Source organism: Salvelinus fontinalis, chromosome 41 (genome assembly GCF_029448725.1).
Source record: "Salvelinus fontinalis isolate EN_2023a chromosome 41, ASM2944872v1, whole genome shotgun sequence".
In the NCBI taxonomy this organism is placed as follows: Eukaryota; Metazoa; Chordata; class Actinopteri; order Salmoniformes; family Salmonidae; genus Salvelinus; species Salvelinus fontinalis.
The window spans coordinates 21,348,967-21,365,556 of NC_074705.1; positions in this window are offsets into that span (position 1 = coordinate 21,348,967).

Below are 16,590 nucleotides of genomic sequence, written 5' to 3' on the forward strand. Positions count from 1 at the left end.
GAGAAATTGAACTGATTCCAGAGGCCGATCCAAAACAACAGCGGTGGAGAGGAGGTATTCGGAGTGGACTTCTAGTCCATGGATACTACCATACCCTCTTCCAAGTATATCACTCGCTAATGTTCAGTCTCTGGATAGTAGGGTGAGGATTTCCTTCCAGAGAGACATCAGGGATTGTAACTTACTGTTTTTTCGGAAACATGGCTCTCTCGGGATATACAGTACTGTCTGAGTCCATACAGCCAGTTGGCTTCTCAGTCCATTGCTTCAACAGGAATTACATATCTCTCTGGGAAGAAGAAGGGTGGAGGTGTATGTTTCATGATTAACTACTCATGGTGTGATTTTGTTCACGTGACCTAGAATACCTCACAATCAAATGACGACCATATTACCTCCCAAGAGAATTCTCTTCGGTTATAGTCACCATGGGTTTCCATGGCCGAGCAGCCGCACACAAGCCAAAGATTACTATGCGCAATGCCAAGCTTAGGCTGAAGTGGTGTAAAGCTCGTCGCCATTGTACTCTGGAGGAGGAATAATGGGCTGGGGCTGTTTTTCATTGTTTTGGCTAGGCCCCTTAGTTCCTGTGTAGGGATATCTTCAAGTTACAGCATTCAATGACATTGTAGACAATTCTATGCTTCCAACTTTGTGGCAACAGTTTGGGGACGGCCCTTTCCTGTTTTAGCATGACAATGCCTCCGTGCATAAAGCAAGGTCCAAACGGAAATGTCGAGATCGGTGTGGAAGTACTTGACTGAACTGCTCAGAGCCCTGATCTCAACCCCATTGAACACCTTTGGGATGAATTGGAACACCGACTGCGAGCCAGGCCTAATCACCCAACATCAATGACCAACCTCACTGTGGCTGAACGGAAGCAAGTCCCCGCAGCAATGTTCCAACATCTAGTGGAAAACCCCAGAAGAGTGGAGGCTGTTATAGCAGCAAAGGTGAGTACCCACTCCATATTATTGCCCATGATTTTGGAATGAGATATTCGACGAGCAGGTTTTCACATACTTTTGGTCACGTAGTGTACAGTAGTTATTTTGAACAAGATGGCTAGTTATCTTGAAGGCCATGAAGAAAAGGCTGCTAAGCACAGAGGTTATTAGGAGTCTTCCTGATGGTGCCTTTAGACACAATACAAGGTGTTGTTATCCAATTCATATTAGTGCTAAGAGCAAGAGGGGGTTAGAGAACATAGGGAGGTAGGCCTGTGTTTGTATGTGAGTCTGAGATACTTTTCACTGGTACGAGCTAGTCCAGCACAATACTCACCCCTGCTACAGGCCCGTTCTCTCTCTCCCTCTGTCTTGTGCCAAGCCTGCCTCACCTCTCTGTCAAGGATTCTCTCTGTATGCGAAAGCAGCCACACCAGTCGTACAGTACAGTTGAACATCAAGTGCTTCTGAAGCGCTTATAAGACATTGTTCAGGGGAAGCCCTTTTAGAGAAATAAGACATTGATAGTGTATATACATATTAGTATCCCCTCAGTGATGAGTCTTTAATAGAGAGGCACATTGTGATTAAACGCGGCACATCTTCGCTGAAGAGAGATAGTGATAATAACACATGAGCCTTCGCTGACAAGTGCTCAGTCAGACTCGACAATTACACACAGAGTGTGACTGAATGACACAGGCTCCTGAAATTAGCCTCCGAGGGTGAGGTGCGACATTCCCTCAAAGTTCTGTGGAGAGACTGTGAAAGGTGTGTGTGTGTGCTTGGCCGATTACCAAGAGTTCCCATTCCCCTCTTCCCCTCATCCCCATGACCAATATCATTGCTCCAAGCGTAACTTTCTCCAATAGATGAGCTATAACACATTCAAAGATCCTGTCGCAACCTTGAAGGAACAGCCCTAGGTTGGAGGAGAAACACTTGGTTAGTATTTTTCTACTGTCAGAGGGGTTAGTGGATAGTTTGTGAAAGTACTGCTTTTTTTGTTTTTCATGGGTTGGGAGGGCATTTCTTGCTAAATTTATGAAGTGCGGCTATACAATGCTTAAATGTGAACCAATGCTTTGTTTGGTAATATAGCTGTATTTGACCATCTCAGATGATGCAGAGGAACTGTATAGAAATGAGTGAGTGCTCTCAGCTGCTTACAAACGTTACTCCTCCCGCTCATTTTAGCTCTCACTGGTAAGCTCTGATATTTAATTGTAGCATAAAATAAATGAATAGCTCCTTCGTAATTGGGTATTTAAAACACTTGTTTTATCCTACGGTAAATCATAATAGTTATTTGGACATTAGATTTTGTAAGAAGACTTTAATGAATTCGAGATTGATGATGCCAATCGAAGGTCATGTGAATATAGACATAATGTGATAATATTACAGCAACTGTAAGATCTGTGTGCGGTGACAACCAGTTACTTTGATCATTTATATAACATGTGCCATTTAGCAGATGCTTTAGCCAAAGTGACTTACTAAAGTGCATGCAAAGATTTTTTCGTATGGGTGGCAGAGGGGAATGAGGGGAATGAAACCCACGACTCTTATCACTGCAAGTGCCATGCTCCACCAACTGAACCACACAGGACCATACATAATAAATTATATCATTTATATAAACAGTTTCGGCAGCTTTCTCTGTGCTATTCCATGCCATAATGCTCTATTACCCTCAGCACTGACCACTATATGCATCAGCCCTAAATCACAAATATCCCCATTGTCTTCCTGAAACTTGGAGGACTTCTCCTTGTGATTTGAATTATTTGTGTTTGCATAAATGTTGATGGGATTGTTTTTCGTTTGACCACTTTATATTCCCAGCAATTATTTGAAAAACCATCTGAGCCCCATTTCAATTTCAACATAACTAACTAAAACGTAATGCAAATATCGCAAGTACACAAACAACTGAGATGGCTGTCAGTGTCAATGTGGATCATTGCTATAATTATAGTACTGTTTGACACAGACTGTAACGTTGTGCGCTGAGTCGGGAAGCAAGTTCCGGGAGTGAGTGTTTTAATGAATAAACGTAACATAACCCAAAACAAGAAATACGCACAACGCACAGACATGAAACAGAAACAGAAACAATGACGCCTGGGGAAGGAACCAAGGGGAGTGACATATATATATATAGGACAGGTAATCAAGGAGTGTAATATTGCACTCATGTACGTAACGATGGTGACAGGTGTGCGCCTTAACGAGCAGCCTGGTGACCTAGAGGCTTGAGAGGGAGCACACGTGACACAGACAGGTATATGCTGGAAGAGAACAGTAAGTAAAGGCATTCATGAGATGCAAAAGTAAACTGACATTCTGTTGTCTGTAAACTTCAATTGAAGCGATCAAGGTGAGTCGTAATTACAGATTACGCACAGTAGAATATCAGTTGACTTCTGCATCTCATGAATGCCTTTACCCACTGTTATATTCCAGGATATACCTGACCTCTCTTTCTATCTCTCTCTTTCCACAGAGTCCTCTGTCTTTTATAAGAGAAAAGAGGTTCCTCAAAAGAGCTATTTCTTGTGCTTAGATAAAAGTGAACCTACTGAACAGTCCCAGAAATCGATGATCTAACTTCAATCAAAGTCATAATTACAGGTAGATCATTGATTTCTGGGACACTGTTCAGTAGGTTCACTTTCATCTAATCACAAGGAAAAGCTATTTTGAGGAACCTCTGATGTTCTCTTGTAAATGACAGGGGACTCTGTGGAAAGAAAGAGAGGGAGAGAGAAAGGAAGGTGGAGAACAAAGCAAAAGAAGGCAATGGCAAGGGCAGAGATCGTAAACATTCTACAAAGCACTGTGTCCCTGTCTTGTACAGTATTTGGACTAGATGGGGCCTATTCAGGCATGCCCTGGTAAGGTCATGTGGCATTTTTATAACCATGCTGCCAAGTCAACTGTGAAAAGGCCGCTGCATTGCTGCAACCTCTGGGCTGGGGCCTGACCAATCCAGTCCTATGCTAAACGCCTGACAAACCCTCTTACTTCACTCAAAGAGTTAAGTGAGGGCCATTCTGGACTGTGGGGTGAGCTCAGAGAACCGTAGGAGGACATTGCTAATCACTGCGATTCCATCACCAGGCGAGGAGGGGTGTATGACAGGCTGTGATTTGGGCCTGGGCAGGGGGCTTGAAGGGGGAGAGGTGTGTTAGGGAGGGTATGATGGGTCATTGCTCGGGCTGCCGTCTAGGAGGAAGGCAATAGTGGCCCCTTTTCAAATCAACTTCCAAGAGAACAGTCCTGTGCTATTGTGCTCACTATGCAGTGCTGTTGATCCCAATGACCCCTGACTTCACCCTGACAGCGATAGGAATTTAACCGCTGTAGGGACCGTTGCTGGAGTCGAGAAGCAAATATGGGGAGTTGCCATTTTAATTAGGAATAGACAGAACAGGACAGGAGCAGTCAACACATTGGTATACAAGGACAAATTACAATTAATGCAGCAGTGGGGAACAGAGATGGGGAACTGACAAATATAGGGGAGGTAATAAACAGGTGATTGAGTCAAATAATACGCTGATGTGCGTGACGGGGAAAGGCAGGTGGCAGGAGGGCGTAATGCTGGGGAGCCTTGCCTCGCACCAGGGAGGGAGAGTGGGAGCAGGCATGACAGCTGCAGTGTTAAGTGGAGACCTATGGATCAAAGAGCATTTCAAAGAATGACTGAGGTAATTACCCCATACGCTTGATGACAGCTCAATCGGGAAGACATATTTAATTAAACTGATCTCAACACGTAAGCAGTGTCCTTACCAAAATTGCTGCAAATTTACCACATGTTCTGTGGCTGAATGGAAGCTAGACCTTGCAGCAATGTTCCAACATCTAGTGGAAAGCCTTCCCAGAAGAGTGGAGGCTGTTATAACAACTCCATATTCTTGCCCATGATTTTGGAATGAGACGTTCAACAAGCAGGTGTCCACATACCTTGTATCATGTTGTATATATTGAAGTAGGCCTTTAGGCCAATAAGTAAGTTACGTTAAGACAGATACTGTAAACAGGACTCTTAGGCCTACAGCTCCATGTCATTTCAATCATTTAATATCAATAATAACCTTGAACCCATCTGTCCCTGAATTTTCTTAAAAATGTGTATTTTACACTCTAGCGGTAGTGCTACATTGAGATAAATATCATACATGACAAAAACCTTCTGAGAATTTAATCCTCAAAGCGCCATTAAGGTCTGATGCACCATACGGAATATTAACAGTAGAATAGCCGAGACTCAACGAGTAGCGTACCAATAAATGTAATACACACAATCACAAAGAAATGTATTAGTATTTTGTATAGGAATGTCATAAAAAAAACATTCTAAGACTATTTATTTCAAAAGAATAGAATAGCATGTTTTTATATATAATAGCATGTTTTTATATATATTCATCTGTGCTATAGTAGCTGAGGCTATGGCTACACCATGTCAATGAAATGAACTTGTTAATATAGCAGACATTACTCACTTATATTCCCCAGCCCTGCCACAGTCACACATGCAGTGCCTTCGGAAAGTATTCAGACCCCTTCGGAAAGTATTCAGGCCTATTTCTAAAATGTATTAAGTAAAATAATATCCTCAGCAATCTACACACAATACCCCATAATGGCAAGTGAAAACAGTTTTTAGTTGTTTTTGTGCTAATTTATTAATTTAAAAAAAAAACTGAAATACCTTATTTAGAGTACATAAGTATTCAGACCCTTCGCTATCAGACTCGAAAATTTAGCTCAGGTACATCCTGTTTCCAATGATCATCCTTGATGTTTCTACGTCTTGATTAGAGTTCACCTGTGGTAAATTCAATTGATTGGATATGATTTGGAAAGGCACGCACCTGTTTATATAAGGTCCCACAGTTACAGTGGTGTAAAGTCCTTACGTAAAAATACTTTAAAGTACTACTTAAGCAGTTTTTACGGGATCTGTACTTTACTATTCATATTTTTGACAACTTTTTCTTTTACTTCACTACATTCCTAAAGAAAATTATGTACTCTTTACTCCATACATTTTCCCTGACACACAAAGGTGCTCGTTACATTTTGAATGCTTAGCAGGCCAGGAAAATTGTCAAATTCACACACTTATCAAGAGAACATCCCTGGTCATCCCTACTGCCTCTGATCTGGCAAATTCACTAAGCACATGCTTCATTTTTAAATAATGTCTGAGAGTTGGAGCGTGCCCCTGGCTAGCCTTAAATAAATAAATAAATAAATAACTAGAAAATGTGTCTGTCTGCTTTGCTTAATATAAGGAATTCTAAATGATTTATACTTGTACTTTTACTTTTGATATTTAACTACATTTTAGCAATTACATGTACATTTGATACATAAATATATTTAAAACCAAATACTTTAAAACTTTTACTCAAGTAGTATTTTACTGGGTGACTTTCACTTTAACTTGAGTCATTTTCTATTAAGGTATTTTTTACTTTTACTCAAGTATGACTATTGGGTACTTTTTCTACCACTGCACAGTTGATTGTGCATGTCAGAGGAAAAACCAAGCCATTAGGTCGAAGGAATTGTCCGAGACAGGATTTTGTCGAGGCACAGATCTGGGGAAGGCTACCAAAACATTTCTGCAGCATTGAAGGTCCCCAAGAACACAATGGCCTCCAACATTCTTAAATGGAGGAATTTTGGAACCACCAAGACTCATCCTAGGGCTGGCCACCAGGTCAAATTGAGCAATCGGGGAGGAAGACCTTGGCCATGGTGGTGACCAAGAACCCAATGGTCACTCTGACAGAGCTCTAGAGTTCATCTGTGGAGATGGAAGAACGGACAACAATCTCTGCAGCACTCCACCAATCAGGCGTTTATGCTAGAGTAACCAGATGGAAGCCACTACTCAGTAAAAGGCATATTACAGCCCACTTGGAGTTTGCCAAAAGGCACCGAAAGACTCTCAGACCATGACAAAACAAGATTCTCTGGTCAGATGAAACCATCATTGAACTCTTTGGCCTGAATGCCAAGCGCCACGTCTGGAGGAAACCTGGCACAATCCCTACAGTGAAGCATGGTGGTAGCAGCATCATTCTGTGGGGATGTTTTTCAGTGGCAGTGACTGGGAGACCAGGGTCGAGGAAAAGATGAACAGAGCGAAGTGCAGAGATATCCTTGATGAAAACCTGCTCCACAGCTCTCAGGACCTCAGACTGGGGCGAAGGTTCATCTTCCAACAGGACTACGACCCTAAGCAGACAGCCAAGACAAAGCAGGAGTAGCTTCGGGAAAAGTCTCTGAATGTCCTTGAGTGGCCCAGCCAGAGCCTGGACTTGAACCTGAGTGAACATCTCTGGAGAGACCTGAAAATAGCTGTGCAGCGACGCTCCCCATCCAAGCCGACAGAGCTTGAGAGGATCTGCAGAGAAGAATGGTAGAAACTTCCCAAATACAGATGTGTTAAGCTTAAAGGGTCTGAATACTTATCTAAATGTGATATGAATATTTTTTATACATTTGCAAAAAATCCACACAATATGTGGTATTGTGTGTAGATTGAAGTAAAAAAAACTATGTAATGCATTTTAGAATAAGGCTGTAACGTAAAAAAGTGGAAAAAGTCAAGGGGCCTGAGTACTTTCTGAATGCACTGTATCTGAGTCTCTTTATATTCAGTCACCCCAACTCTTCACGATATTTGAGAGAGGAGGAGGAAGAGAAAGAGAAAGAAAGAAATTGACCGAGACGGAGAGAGAGAGCAAGAGAGAGAGAGAGAGAGACTGATCGCTTGTGCCGTCCACAATCAATCGTGCTGCTTTGTTGACAGTGTGAATTGGTTACTCTTCGATTTTATCAAGACACTCCACCTTCCCCATTTACCTGACAGGGCCATCCCCTGGTTTCCTCAAATTGAACACACCTATTGACAGGGGGAAAGGTTATACTACACCGTTGAGGAGACATATTTTGCAGCATGCAGCAAGGAAAATGAGACTTGTTAAATCATAATACATACAAATGACAGTTACAGAGGAATTCACTGATGCTAATGAATTGCTGAGAAAGTAGATTGGTACAGTACAGAGCGGCACTTCTCTAAAATGATGTGGTGGAATACCTTAACACCATGGAACAAACTGTATATCAGATGATAATATCGGGTACACTTTGACCTGGTACAGAACCTCAGTGTAGTCCGAAAGCTGGGAGGTGGACGGGGTAGGCCTATGCTCTCTTAACAGCGTGTGTGTGTGTGTGTGTGCGTGTGCGTGTGCGTGTGCGTGTGTGTGTGTGTGTGTGTGTGTGTGTGTGTGTGTGCTTCGAGAGGAGGACAGGGAGAGAGGAGGGGTGGAGAGGAGGTAGAGAGAGAGAGGAGAGCGAGAGCACATTTTCAAACCTCAGTGCAGAGTGTCTCTTCGATTCACGCTGGGATATTTAAAAATACTCTTCCAAACAGCGCTTCGACCTTTGCAAAGGAAATATTAGATGACAAACTTGAAATGAGTCCACCTCCTCAAAGAATATTGACTTTTGCTATTTCAAGAGTGGGGAAAAGTCAGTATTTTCAACCAGATGGAAGCAGAGACGACTACATTTCGTCACATTATCCATCTTGCCAATGAGTCAAGGGCACGATTCCTAGAATCCTCTGAGCTTTATAAATGGTTTATTTGAGGATATTGAGGACATGAGAAAGTGGGTAAAATTCCATATCCATCTTTAGCATGAATATGATCCCGTACAAATTTTAAGAATTTGAGAGAATATGCACCTGGCAAGAGTGAAGTATTTGTGGAGTAAGTAATTTTTCACAAAAAAGCAACATGCTGGGCTAGAGACCACAGTTCAATGATAATGACGCATTTAAGTTGCATAGTGCTTTTCAAGAGACTCAAAGCTTTAGAGGATAGGTGTGACATATGTCATTTTTAGGTGTTAGATACTTAAGTCTGTGATTCAGTCATTCCATGGTCCGGGTGTTGTAGAGCCTCGCTGGTAAGCAGGCCAGTGCAAACATTTAGAGGGAGATGACACATGCATCAACTGTATATCATCCAACTGCCGGTGCCCAAAATAGCCCAATTGGCCTCATTGAGGTCTGTTACTATGCATGGCACAAAGACCTAGTGATTCTACCAGATAGAGTTTATTCATGCATGCCATGCCATGCCATGCAGGACCCTGGCATTCTGGTGACTGCCCACCTTCTGGTTGTCTTTCAGTGGTTGTCAATTGCGGGTAACATTATGCCAGGCAATGCTCTGGTAAATTCTCTACAGAAATAAGAACCAAGGAGAAAAAGGCATTCTGTTCCTCTGCCCACATTCACACCCTCACGCGCGCACGTGCACACACACACACGTGCTAACACACATTCTGCCTGTTTTTCACAAATAGGGCAACTGATGCTACTGAGCCAGATGTCTATGTGTGAGGGGAGAAGCTCCAGGTGGTATCCGATTTTAAGTACTTAGGCATCATAATGAATTCCAACCTCTCTTTTAAAAGGCAGGTGAAAAAGGTAACTCAAATAACCAAATTCAACCTAGCTAATTTCCGATTTGACTACAAACTGTTCTTTAATGCTCTGATGCTTCACAACTTAACATACCGCTTGACTAGTTGGGCCAAAGCTTGCTGTACAATTTTTATTTTAATTTTAAGTCAGTTAAGAACAAAATTTTATTCAAAATGACGGCCTACCCCGGCCAAAACCTCCTCTAACCCGGACGACACTTGGCCAATTGTGCGCCACCCTATGGGACTCCCGATCACGGCTGGTTGTGATACAGCCCGGATCGAACCCAAGCCTTAGACTGCTGCGCCACTCGGGTGGTCCAAAATTCAGTCTATCTACAAACAGGCTCTCAATGTGCTTGACAGGAAGCCCAATAGCCATCATCACTGTTATATCCTCAGAGATATCCTCAGAGAGCACAAGCTCCTGAGTTGAAAAAATATTGTGCAATACATACACCGACGCATGTCTTGTATTCAAGATCCTAAATGGCCTAGCTCCCCCCCAACTTAGTACTTTTGTCAAACAGAAAATCCAAACTCCTGGCAGCAGATCCACAAAGTCTGCCATGCGAGGTGACTGTATAGTTAAGGAAAAGCACCTGCTTTCTCTGCTTTCTTTGTGAGAGCTTCCCATGTCTGGAACACACTGCCATCAGACACACACAACTGCACCACCTATCGCAACTTCACAAAAAAAACGTAAAGGCATGGCTAAGTCAGACTTGTGAACTTAATCTCTAGCTGTGTATTTGACACTTTCCATGTTATCTGTTGTCTGTTGCTTGTGAGGTGTGTAAACACTTTGTTGCTTTTATGGATTTTGTTTTGTTGCTTTTTGTGCTATTGCTCTGTTTGCGTGATACGTGTTGCTTGTCATATGTTTGTCTGCATGTGCTTACTGCTCATTGTTTGTTTGTACTGTTATTGTACTTATTTTTAATAACCTGCCCAGGGACTGCAGTTGAAATTAGCCGGCTGGCTAATACCGGCACTTTTACTGAAATGTTGATTAATTAAAAATAAATTTAACTCAACTCACACACGTGCACAACAGTGGAGGCTCCTCAGTGGAGGAAGGAGAGGACCATCCTACTAAGTGAATTTCATAAATTAAAAATAGTGAAACGTTTAAAAAGTTATCCTTTTTAGATAGGACTATACTAAATATATTATCATGTCAAATAACTCATTTAAACACACTGTTTCACAATGAACATTACAGTAGCCTCAACAGCACTCTGTAGTGTAGCACCATGGTGTAGCCAGAGGACAGCTAGCTTCCATCCTCCTCTTGGTACATTGACTTCAATACAAAACCTAGGAGGCGCATGGTTCTCACTCCCTTCCATAGACTGAGACAGTTATTATGACAACTTACAGAGGATGTCCTCCAACCTTTGAGAGATCTTGCAGCATGAACTGACATGTTGTCCACCCAATCAAAGGATCAGCGAATGAATCTAGTACTGAAAGCATAAGCGACAGCTAGCTAGTGCCACAGTGTATAACATGTGGGGAATATTTGACTCAGAGAGAGAAAGACAATAGTTGAACAGTTTTTAACCAATTAATTTCTTTAACAATGCAGAAGCTAGAGAGAGAGAGTAAAACGAGAGAGCTAACTATATTTTGTTGTTTTATTTTTCACTTTCACTTAGCTAGCAAATGCAGCTAGCTTGTTTAGCCTACTCAAACACCTGGCTCAAACAAAGAGGGACACTATGCTAGCTAGCTGGCTATGGCTATCCAACACAAACTTTTCCAAGTCAATGTAAGCTTTTGGTTTTCTTAATTTATTGCCACTAGGGGACCGCTGGTGTAACTGCTTAACTGCTTGCTTACACTGTACTGCCAGATTGTAGTGGATTTACTAATGTGTTAGTTCTATTAGCAATGTTGATTTTGACATTAGCTAATATGGTGACAACGGTGTAGGCTGTGTATAGCGGTTATCACTTGATTCTTTGGCTTGAAAAGTTTTTTTTCCTGGTCACAGACAGCTGATTTGTACTGAAGTCCACAAGCGAATGAAAAAGGTGAGAGGAGAGCACGTAGATGCGATAAGAAATTATACAACAAGCAACATGATGATGCTGTTTTTATGTGGCTGCTATGAAATGTGGACTGTGTTTGTGTGTGATCAGGGGTGTATTCATTCTGCCAATTCTGTTGAAAAAAAATCTTAAACGGAAGCAAACCAAACAAAACCAGGACAAACATACCTGAATTTGTCCAACAGAAACTCATATTTGCAACTGTTGGACTAATGATTACACCCTTGATCAGCTAGATGCAGGCAATAGTGTTCAAGGCTGTATTGAATGTGTCACTGTCTGTCACCTTGATTACTCAAATCTTCCTCTCAATCTGTGCACCGAGTGTACGTTGTATTCTTTCATTCATAGGATAGGTTGTAGCAACCTCATGATGGGTATAGGGAAATTTGAGTATCATGTAGTAGCCTAACTCTTTCAATGTAACTTTGAGCTGGGTGAATGGAATAGGAATGACAGTAATCCAATATAATAGAAATATGGCCATGCTCATTAAAAAACTGTGCGTTCGCCCTCATCTTAAACGGCACCGACGACCACACACACACACACACACACACACACACACACACACACACACACACACACACACACACACACACACACACACACACACACACACACACACACACACACACACGCACTCCTCTGAGGCAGAGCAGTTGCCCTATTTCTGAGGGCAGCTTTTCCAGACAAACGGGCAGGAGCAGGAATAGAGAAATCTATATCTGTTGGTTAACCTACCTTGTAGACAACAAGTGCGCATTCAGAATGTCACCCTTTCCCCATTATTATTATTATTATTAATTTTTTTCACCTTTATTGAACCAGGTAGGCTAGTTGAGAACAAGTTCTCATTTACAACTGCGACCTGGCCAAGATAAAGCAAAGCAGTGTGACACAAACAACAACACCGTTACACATGGAATAAACAAACATTATAGTCAATAATACAATAGAAAAGTCTATATACAGTGTGTGCAAATGAGGTAGGATAAGGGAGGTATGGCAATAAATATTCCATAGTGCCAAAATAATTACAATATAGCAATTAAACACTGGAGTGATAGATGTGCAGAAGATGAGTGTGCAAGTGGAGATACTGGGGTGCAAAGGAGCAAAATAAATACAATAAATAACAGTATGGGGATGAGGTAGTTGGATGGGCTATATACAGATTGGCTATGTACAGGTGCAGTGATCTGTGAGCTGCTCTGACAGCTGGTGCTTAAAGTTAATGAGGGAGATGTGAGTCTCCAGCTTCAGTGATTTTTGCAGTTCGTTCCAGTCATTGGCAGCAGAAAACTGGAAGGAAAGGCGGCCAAAGGAGGAATTGGCTTTGGGGGTGACCAGTGAAATATACCTGCTGGAGCGCGTGCTATTATAGTGCACTAACTGTTACCAATTTTGCACTACGTAGGGAATAGGGTGCCATTTGGGATGCCTAAAATAGATTCTACAACGGAAGGCTAAACACACACTTCTAAACACACACTGCTGCTCAGCTTTTATATACTGTACGCCATAACACCTATAATGAACCCCTAGCCACTGGCAAGCTCTGTCCCCATAATTCTTTACCATTGGTCGTAAGCCAATGATATGGGAGTTTTTTAGTGGCAGTTGTGCTGCTGCTGGTGCACATCACTAAGGCTAGCAAGGTCAGACTGTGATCTTGAGGAAAGAGAGGGAAGGAGAGAGAGAGAGGGATAGAGAGATAGTGATCAAAAGGGATAGAGAGTGAGGGGAGTAGAGAGGGAGATATCGAGTGAAAGAGATGGGGAGAGGGGAGTAGGGAGATAGACAGAGGGAGAGGAACAGGGATGCAAAGGGAGGGAGAGTGATAGTGAGAGCAGGATGGATGGAAAGAGGGGGTAGTAGAAAGAGGGGTGGTTATAAAGGATGAGCAAGATGGGGAGGGAGAGAGAATGCGGTGTACATGTGTGACTGGTGGTGGGTGGCGTAGATGGTGATGTGTTTAATGTGCTATTTACAGGCAGCCCCCGGCCAGCGGCTCCTGCTGTTTTATGACTAATTAATCTGATTTATCAAATTGCTCAGTGGCAAGGCGAGGCAGATTGATTGTAGTCAAATAATTTTATTCTTAACCTGTGGGGGGTGGAGAGAGATGGAGGCTTTGATATGCTTCGCATACCTATTAAGTGGCCAGAGTGCGAAGGGAGAGAGGAGGAGAGGAGAAGCAAGTCTAGCAGAGCTGGCTTCTCCGAAGGGTGCGAGATGCACGTGTAGGCCGCGGCAACACCAGCAGCTCACAGGAAATTGGGTTTTGCTGTGTACTAGGCAGGGGGGAACATAACCAAGAGCAGGAAAACAACCTTAGATTTGAGGTTATGATGGGGTTAGACAGTTGAACTAAGCTCATGAGGTGTCAAACGATGTATTGAATCAATCTTTAGGATGTTTTTAACATACATCTTCAATAACGTTCCAACTGGAGAATTCCTTTGTCTTCAGAAATGCGATGGAACAGAGCTCGCTCTCACATGAACGCGCATGGTCAGCGCATGTTCAGGTCATGGTAGACCTTACTCAATCCCCTCTCATTCGTCCCCACTTCACAGTAGAAGCGTTAGACAAGGTTCTAAAGACTGTTGACATCTAGTGGAAGCCTTAGGAAGTGCAAAATTACCCATATCCCACTGTGTATTCCATAGGCGATGAGTTGAAAACCTACAAACCTCAGATTTCCCACTTCTTGGTTGGATTTTTTCTCAGGTTTTTGCCTGCCATATTAGTTATGTTATACTCACAAACATTATTCAAACAGTTTTAGAAACTTCAGTGTTATCTATCCAAACATACTAATAATATGCATATATTAGCAACTGGGACTGAGGAGCAGGCAGTTTACTCTAAGCACCTCTAGGCACCTTTTCATCCAAGCTACTCAATACTGCCCCTGCAGCCATAAGAAGTTTTAAACAGTTGGATAGGCTCTCTGCAAGATTTTGTTTATCTTACCTATCATATGAACATCCTCCCCTCAAGATTTCTCTGATGTCTGATTTGCCAGGCTAGCTTGCTCATTCCACTCACACTGCCACTCAACAAGGTAGACACAGAACTGACTGATTTAGGTGCCGTCAAACATCACATTGATAGCTAAAATGCCATGCAAATTTGTTTCAATCTTGCCTGGCAGGATATTGATGTTTATGAATGGTTTTGCCAGAACCATCCAGGGATGTTGTGGAGGGTAAATGCACTTAAACGCCATTTATGCACATTGTTATTTGTGAAATAGCATTTACTCACCAATGTTATTTTGTTAATTATAATTTACCCACATATTATTGCGTTCCCAGCGTTGATCAATGTTCAGAAGGCTTCTACATCTGAGTTCTAATCGCATCTACCTTTTCGAACGAGTGAAATCATGAATGATTCATGTAGGCAGCAGGTAGCCTAGTGGTTAGAGCGTTAGGCCAGTAACCGAGAGGTTGCTAGATCGAATCCCCGAGCTGAAAAGGTAAAAATCTGCCGTTCTGCCCCTGATAAGGCAGATAACCCACTGCCCCTAAGCCATCATTGTAAGTATTTGTTCTTAACTGACTTTCCTAGTTAAAAAATGTTATGTTTGCTTTCTCCCCTGAATTTGCCTTGTTAACAGCACATTCACCCCTCCATCCAATGGGACACTCTGCCCACAACTCAGGCCGATAGGGGACACAAACAACATCAGCCCAAACCTACATTGGTGGCAGAGAGAGACTATGGGATTTTTTTTAACATCCCTCGACTCCTGCCATGTCACCAGACATCCCCCAAACAAAACCCCTCTGACTCTCGGATAATGAATGTACAACTCGTAAATAGCTGCTGATATTTCAGTCAGATAGCTAGCTAGCTAGGTAGCTCAAGGTCTCTCGCTGTTAGCAAGGTAGCTTGCTATAACTAGCTGTCTTAAAGGATGAAGCTAACGTTGAACGGAGCCTGGCCTCAGCAAGACCAGTTGACTGAAGTTATGCTAGCTATATAATCGACAGATTGGCTGCTATAAGTTCTCATAACAAAATAGTCAGGCTGCAATGAAGGTGGCAAAGGAAATACACAGAGAGAGGAAGCATTTAAGCAAGGAGAGAGATTAGTGATACAGTGGTTCCCAAACTTGGGGTCCGGGATCCATGTGGGGTCCCCTAAAATGTAAATAGAGCCTAATGAGAGAATCTGAAATCTTATCGAACACATTAACAACTTATTTTTCTTCAGATGGGTATAGAATACGACATTTTAGATTCAACTAAGGGCATTTTACACTCTCAGAATTAACTTTCATGTCATTATGTATTGGTACAGCCTGTGGGACCAAAACTTTTGTGAACTATAAAGACAATTTAATATTGTCATGTACACTGAGCAAAAATATAAACAACAATTTCAAAACTGTTACTGATTTACAGTTCATTTAAGGAAATGAATCAACATCATCAGGTTGTGGCAATATATTGCCATCTGGTGGCGACTAGAAACAATTGCATAATAGGAACTATTACAAATTTGTTCTTTGAAAATAAATACTGTATTTGTGCTTGAAAATGTACTTGAAAGTCCTTGAATTTGACTTGCCACTGTTTATAGAAACCCTGTGTCCTGCACCTCTAATGCACTTCCTTGTGTCTATCATCAGAATAAACTACAGATCAGCTGGGCTTGCTGGCTGGACAGTCCTTTCTTTAAAAAAAACACAACACAAGAGAGTTAGGAAGTACCATCACATTTGTTACACTGGTTTCGAGACCGGTCTTCTTGTCTTCCCTGGACAGCTGTTACATATGGATAAGCTAGGGACTAGGCTAACATGACTATCCTTTAAGGTCAATGATATGCTATTTTATAAAAATGTAGTTGGCTTTATAATCATGGGGGAAATAGAACTAGCTGGTAGCTAGCTAGTTATACCTAGGTAGCTTACAAGGTCAGTAAACTTTTCTCAAAACAACCCTCATTGTGGCTAGCTACATCTTGTCCATCATGCTTTTACAGCCAAATATCTCTAAAGAAACATCATCATTTTAAAATATGCAATAATG